This window comes from Hakea prostrata, chromosome 7 (genome assembly GCF_041222555.1).
Source record: "Hakea prostrata isolate BN-2017 chromosome 7, UWA_Hpros_2, whole genome shotgun sequence".
NCBI lineage: Eukaryota > Viridiplantae > Streptophyta > Magnoliopsida > Proteales > Proteaceae > Hakea > Hakea prostrata.
This window is the reverse complement of record NC_142606.1, coordinates 41142105-41150119: the sequence shown is the minus strand read 5'-3', so window position 1 is coordinate 41150119 and position 8015 is coordinate 41142105.

Here is an 8015-nt window from a genome sequence, read left to right as displayed (position 1 = left end):
ATGATATTCCTAAGGATTTATGGCTAATGCAATGATCTTAATCATGATCAATGCAAGCTTTTGAAGGAATCATGATCTAAATCATGATCTTGTCTTTGTTCATCTTTTGATTCAAATTCTGCTCTTCTTAGATCTGTTTTATTGATCATATTAGTAGTCAATCGCTATGTTTTCTTTACAAGAGTTGTAACCTATCAATCTCTAGTTCTTTCTTCTTGATCATACCATGCTTTCTCCAAGAACCATGACTGATACATTTATGGTAAGTTTTGTTTCCTTATTTAGATTCATGTTCTTCAGTCTTAGATATATTTTTCTTGAAGATCTATGCATGCTTTTCATGATTTCTTTATCACAACCTATGATCCATCATCCTATCGTTCTTGTCCATGATTTTTACTATGAATTCTTCAAGAACCATGATTGATCTAATTATGGTAACTTTTGTTTCTAATTTGTAACTTGAAGACTTAATTTGACTAGTGTTTTGAAGTCCTCTATATACTAGGATACTGTCATAGTAGTTTCCCCCTTGTTTGGTACCCTTTTGAGCCACCAAATTCGGTTCTATATTCTAAAAACTCTGATTTTGAAGGCCACTGTCTCTTTTGGTCGACTCATTGGTCGACTGAGGCAGTAGACCAAGTCAATCGACCAATGAGGATAGTAACCTCATGTTTGGTCTGTTTTGGATGTTTTGATATCTTTCCTTGTAGGTTTCTTTCCTAATATGATATACATACTTGTTTAGGACCTTCTTGCCAAGTTTGGGAAGATTCTCCTTGATCCTTGGAGATTCTCTTCAAGTTATATAAGGTAAGGATGGTTACTTCTATAATAGCATAGATTGTGTGATTTTAGTTTCTATATTAGAATCTTTTGGATTTGTTACCATAATTAGATTCTTTTATGAATATATTACTGCTGTATTTACTTCAATTACAGTAGCATTATTTACTTGCTTCCTTTAGTTTATGAAAGTCTTTATTTGTCAACTGTATATGAGATGAAACTTATTATGGTATATTTTCTATATACTGTAAATGTGTATGATATGATTCATTTGTGATTGTGATTGATTAAGTATGGTTCGGGAAGGAGAGGTGTCCTTTTGACACTTCTGTCCTTGGACATCGAAGGGAATAGTATGGGATGTTCTCCGAAGATGCCCATTGACACCTTCCTGAATTATTGATTTTCATACCTAGGGCTGTCTAGCAGTGTTTGGCTAGGAATACCCCGTTATATCAGACCCGATTCGGAAGGGTATTGAGACCGAACGACCCGTGGTAGCAATGGGGATTCATGGGCACTCAAGACCGGTAACCAACCCGTGAGAGGACAGGAATCACATTGTGGGTGCCATTTATTGGTAGGGTTGCATATGGATAGACTTGGGCTCACGGGCGCTTAAGACCGGTAACCAACCTGTGAGGGGACGTGAGAGCTTCCCATTTACCATATGTGGATAACCAATAGGGTTGATGAGTCCGTAGTCAGGGACTATGAGGACTCTAGTGTGAAGGATACCGGAAAGGATCGCCAGGGGCGAGGAATGGACGTATCTGGATCTGACTTGATGTAACTAAGTAGAAGACTTGCATTTGGCTAGGCTTTACCCTGACATGCGCCAGTACTTAGACCAATGGTGATGTGAGAGAGTGGTGACTTAACCCCCAGCCATGGAATGTCCCGAGGGATGCCGGACCCACTACCAAAAGGCGTTGTGTGATTGACCTACCCAAAGAAGTACGGTGCTATGACTTAAAGCATGTCTGCCAATAGAGACCAGCATACATAGAGTTAGATTCATACATTCATTGTTTGTCTCATACCATATTGCATTTATGTTTGTTCGAAATCCTGCCATTTATGTTATTATGGATTTAACTGCCTTACTGGGTTTCTTTCGAAACTCACTCCTTTTGTACCATATCTTTTGTTAGACTTCTCTACTGGGTTTGGAATACTATGACGGTACGTATGAGGAAGTGCAAGATGAAGAAGATGAAGAAGAGTCGACTGAAGATGTGGATTAGATTTCTCTTGTTTCTTCTAGACTTATCTTTTACTTTACTTGTATTAGATTAGAGCTTTACTTAGATTTCGATCTGCCTTCCGCATATGTTTGTGGAGTATATTTCCGCTATACTCTATAGTTGTCTTTTGATTTGGTATCTTGTTAATTCGCACTCTGATATTCTTAGTGATCATTCTGAGATCTTTTCTTGAATTTTATTATTAACTTATTAGAATACAATGATTTGTTCATGCTTTTGATTATGTTATTGTGCTAAATGGATATGATCGTTCCTAAACTTGATCTTTTGGGCTGTGGATCACTTCCCCGGGTAATCCAGATAGGGTACCGGCTGGGGGGATGTGACAGAAACACCAAGACGAGAGTGACAATAGAAAAGCCTATAAAAATGACAAATGCACATCTTTAGATTGTGGGTGAACCCCATCCAGTAGGTGAAACAGAACTTTCTCAAAAGCCAAAAAATTACAAATCTTGATTAAATAATAGGTTATTTGAGCTCCATCAAGCCCAAAAAAGTGTTTGCTTATGCTTGGTCTTTAAAGGAATTATAATGCATAATGTATATAAATAAATAGGTTAATATGAAACACACATTGGTGAAGTTATGTCTCATCCTATTAAAACAAAAAATTCATGTCTCTTGTCTCTCTTTCTAAATATATTTTTATTTCTCTTTACACCCATTGCTATCAAAACAAAAAATGTGTCATCGAAAGAATAAATAACTAAACTTTTATAAATAAAAAATAGTATGAGATTTTTCATTTCATGTAGAACAAGAGTGGTTAATTCTATGAAATCATCTAACATATGCATTTTACTTGGATGATCGTATCTTTAGAATTACTTTGACAGCTGCAAGGTTTTAAATTCGAAAACTTATTTAGTCTTATAACAATACTCAAACCTAATTTTGATGTTCTATTTCAAATCGTGCCGTAGGTAACTGTTGGATATATTACATGCATCATTGAGGCTTCTTTTTTCCCCCATTTTTTCCCACCACTATTTCTTACATCCATATTAGGTGAGCTTGTACCTCAAGACTATAAATTTGTGGTGTAGAAAATTGCCCTTACTATAGTCTATAGGTCTGTGATCCTTTCTATTTATTTATTGGTACAAAAGACAACTCAGGCAAATTAAATTGGGTTTTTGAAAATTCATGTATCTTTGGGCATAATATCACAGTACGTGAACATTTTTTTTATATTGCATTTGTCAGAGTATCCAAAAGGGAAAAACTCAAAATCTTTTGATAATCTTGTCAAAGTGTGAATCTTATATATGTTCAATGATGGTTAGATGAATCGATGAAAACCTGTCGAATCAATATGGGCGTGAAAGTTTTTGATGAATAAAAAAAAAAAAAAAGACAAGATCGAAGTTTTTTTCCCAACTCAATGAGGTCGACTACATGAATCCTTGCCTTCCAATTAACTCTTGAAAAATTAGTTTTGCAAGTTGAGAAAACTATTTAGCATCCCTGTAATGGAATAATGCATCCTGAAACTAGGTAAAATGCATTCAGCAAAACTAGGTAATCTGCTCTGCTTCCTTCACTTATTATCGAGAAGTCACATTTGGACAAAGATTAAGTAGATACTGGAATATTATTAACAATGAAGGATGCATAAATTAAAAAATTAAAAAATTAATAAATAATAAATGAGGAGAAAGAAATGAATATAATTCAACAGACTATTTATTGGAAACAAGATAAACAAGACAGTTTCCAAAGTCCATTTAGCAATCTAATTAAAGGGTAAAAAATAATGGATGCAAACGCAGGGCTCACTGCATAACTCTTATACTGGAAGGATCTCAGGTGATTAGATTTGACAACTAAATAATAAGCCGCTTCAACATCACTTAAATGCATTAGTACTATAAGGAAAAAAGAAAATATGTTAAGCTCAAACTATTTTTCAGGTCTTCAAGCTACATTAATTTGCTTTAACAGTCTGAAATTTGATTGATTGCATTACAACTTTAGATGGTTGAAAGAAAGGAATAATAATTCACAGAATTTTCTACATGAAACCTTAATTGGTAAGTGCAAGAGTGCTGATGAGCACATTTATGTGTGAAATCTTAGGGCATAAAGCATGCATTTTATACACTTAGAGTGGAGTTACCTTGGGTTTTATATTGTTTATGCAGATTTTAGGACTTTTCAAGATTTAAGCAAATATTTGGAGTTTTGGGCTTGAATCATGCTATTTTACACGTCAAGAAGTCCATTCAAATTCTCAAATGAGAAAATGGGCCTGATCTGGAGCATGATGGGCTAGAGATGTGTGATTATGGGCCTACTCCGAAATATTGAAGAGATAAAGAAGGCAAATTTGATCTACGACTGAGATTTTAAATCAAATCTACAGAGATATTATTGAGAGAGTCCAAATGGAAAAGAGTCCTTGCATACCTCAATATCTTACTTCCTATCTTGGATTTAATTAAAGAAAGAAAAAGAGGAAAAAGAGGAAAAATCCCGTTTTTGATTGCCTCTGTCCAGTTTCGATCAAACCCTTCATCGAATGGCATCCGATGTCCGATCGTACTGATTTTTGGAGGAGAGCTTCACGACTACTTAAAACTCAAATCCAACGGTGAAATTTTGCATCTGATCTCTCTAAGTCGACGTGATTAGTATGTCAAAACCCTAATTGGCTGAGTCAGATAGAAACCCTGAGTTTTATTCAAATTCAACCATCCTTCATATCTCATTCAAACTCTATAAAAGGAGAGCATACTCCATCAAAGGAGAACGTGTCTTAGAACCTAGTAGAAGCATTCTTTCTTCTCTCTTCAGTTTATTTAGGTTTTCTCTAGTTTTCTTTGCTTGCATCAGTGAGATTTAAATTTCTAGATTCAATGTTTAGGTTTAATCTTTTTATGTAATGCAATTCAAGTTCAAGCTTCAAGTTTCAATTTTTTTAGATTCGTTTTTCTCTGGGTCTAGCAATTGCAGATTTAGATCATTCTAGATCTAGATCTGGTTGGATCTAGATCTGGTTGTTAGGGTTGGTTGAGATTCGAATCATTTGTTCAATTCGCAAGTAAGTAACCTTCTTTATTAATCTCCTCTCTTCCCTCCATTCCCGCTTCTATTTACACCTCCATATTTTTAATTTAGGATTTACTTTCAGCATTACTTATTGTTCTCCCTTCCCCTGGATCCTTGATCAGAGATGCCTACAGTCGTGCCTCTCTTTGGTTAAGGTTTCATTTTCCTTTTATTGCTTCGTTTATTGCTTTGTTATTTACTTTCTGTTATTTACTTTTTGCCTATTCATTCATAATCTCGGACCACATAACCGGAGCAAGCCTACAGTCGTGCCTCTGCTTCTGGTGACGGGTGGTGTTGCATCTGCATTTTAGCTATGAACTAAATTTTACTGACTGCTTTAACATACTAACTAGTTTTACTTTTTTTTCCTTTTTATTTTTATTGTTCGCATTTTTTTTCCTGTCTTTTATTTATGCATTGATTGTGTTTAATTTATTTTTCGTTTCAATTCGATTGCATTAGACGTATAGATTAGGATCGTTTAGTTTAGTTAATTAGTTAACAAAAATTGAATCATTCCACTCTGGCATTACTATTAAGAAGTTGAATTATAAGTGGCATATCTCCTTGAGATCGACCCGTTAGCTACACGATACCGTGCGCTTGCGGTTACTTTTAAATTTCAAAAACAAGACTCTAATGCACCTTAATTGATAAGTGCAAGAGTGCAAACACAAATACTAACGACAAGAAAATAAAAAACATGATATATTAGCTTGAAGTGTAATTTTGCTCTGTCAAATTACCTCTGTTCTCAGTTCCTTTTTTTCTTGTCAGCTCCAACTTTACTATCATGTGAAACAAGACTCTAATGCACCATTGTTCCAGAAGCTGCCCACAGTATCTAATTGTCTTGAGTAAGCAGCCTCTCCCTTTCCTCAATAACCTCCTCTGTTTAGGCATCAGTCTCCTTGGCTCAGGTTGCCTCGTCCTGAACTCCATTGTTGGCCACATCCTGGGATCCTTCGCCGACCTCATCCACTTCTTCTTCTTCCTTACCCTTCTCCTCGCCAATAGCCTCCACCTCAGGGATAAGCTTTGGAGGAAGCCAGCTTGGTCTCTCCATCCCCAACTCGTCATAGATGGCCAGGTTGTAGCAAGTGGTGTACTTTGAAGTGTCAAGATCCGGGTTGTCCTGGAGAAATTTCATCCACAAATCCTTTAGACCCAGCTTGAAGGCTCTGACATCGTAGCTGGTTGCCAGTTTCCCGAACTCAAGACTCTCTAGATACTCAGCCACGGCCCGAGCCCTGGCCTTCTTGATAGTCCTCCCAAGCCAACTGTAGACATAGTTCCCTCTTGGGGTTGGCCCATTCCTTCGCATATTTAGAGGCCTCCTCCCGAGCTGTGGCAACTTCCTCCCAGGCCCTGGCAGCTTCATCCCGAAAATGGGCAATTTCCCCTTTGGCCTTCTGGGCCTCTAACTGCGCTTCATTCCTTTCCTTTTGGATCCGATTCTCCATTTGGACACTAGCATCCTTCTCCTTCTTGAGGCCATCCACCTCAACCTTGAGCTTCTTCACAGAGTCATGAAGTCTCTCAATCTTAGTCTGCTGCTCAGTGATTCTATTCAGGTAGGTGGAGGCCTCCGTGGAAAAACAGGAGGCACGGTTGATTGCCTCCACAAAGAAAGGGAACCCCCCGGCCACGGCACTACACAGGAAATAAGAACAAGTCAGTATGGTCGGGAATCAAAAATACAAGAAGGCAATATACAAAGGTTAGGGACACCAGAAAGCAGAATCTGTAAACTTCTTGTCATCAAGCTTGGCCATAGCCTTACGATCAATGGGGAGCTGGGCAAGTGTGGCCCATACTTGAGACACAAAAGGATCATTGATGACTGATGATTTCTCGGTCCAAGTTCCACTGGGAACAAAAATTTGGCAAGGCTAGAGACTCGGCAGTATGCCCTTCTTCCTGATCCATCTGAGATGTGCCCTCCCTGGGGTTTGCCCTTGGTTTCTTCTTGCTTGGGTCCAACAAGTCAGCCCTCATGACCTCCTTCCCACATTTCTCTAATCTAAAAGAGACATTACATCAAAGAGGTGAGCTTACATGTGCATAGCAAGTTAGACCTTTAAACACCCCCCAGGGCAACCCCCGCCCCAAAAGAAAAAAGATCAAGGAAAATATTACAAGCATGGTAAATCTTTATGACATGAAAAATAAGGAGGCAATGTGATAAAATAAAGCAGATCAATCAATGGTGATTAAAGAGAGAATTCTTGAGTAATTTAGATTCTATTAGGTCAAGGTCTTTGACTGTAGCAAGCAAAATTGTGAGGCATAAACACACTGTTGTATAGATAGGTATGATCTAGAATGTGGGACCCAAGAATAAGGCAGCTACTTCATGAAATAAGCAAGGCTCTGGAATTCATCACCAATCATAGTATTTCCCAGGATTCCTGGACTTCTAGTAAGGTCTTGGGTGTTTCCTCATCCAATATCTAAACCCCTACCGGAAAGGGTGATAATCACGTTGGTTCACATTCCTTTTCTTCCTCTTCAAAGTTTGATTATGAATTTCTTTAGCCATCCCACCAAAAAAAAAAAAAAAAAAAAAAAAAGAAGAAGGAAAATAGGGCATTATCTCCTCACTCACCATTTCCTAAATCATTTTATTACCCTCAACAATTCTTTGATTTTCTATTGCATGCACATGTTCATCAAAATATAAATGTACTCCAGAAATAGATATCGCAAGAACTCTTGAAAACATAAATTTCATATCATCAGCATGTGTAACCCATATCGTGCACAACAAAGAACTGAAATATAATTTGATAGGCCCCTTGTACTGCTAGTGTATACTTGCAAGCATAGAAAGAGGGCTTCAGGATCTGAAGTGTAGCAGTTAAGAAAGAAATTCGATTTGTGACAGAGACTGCCAAA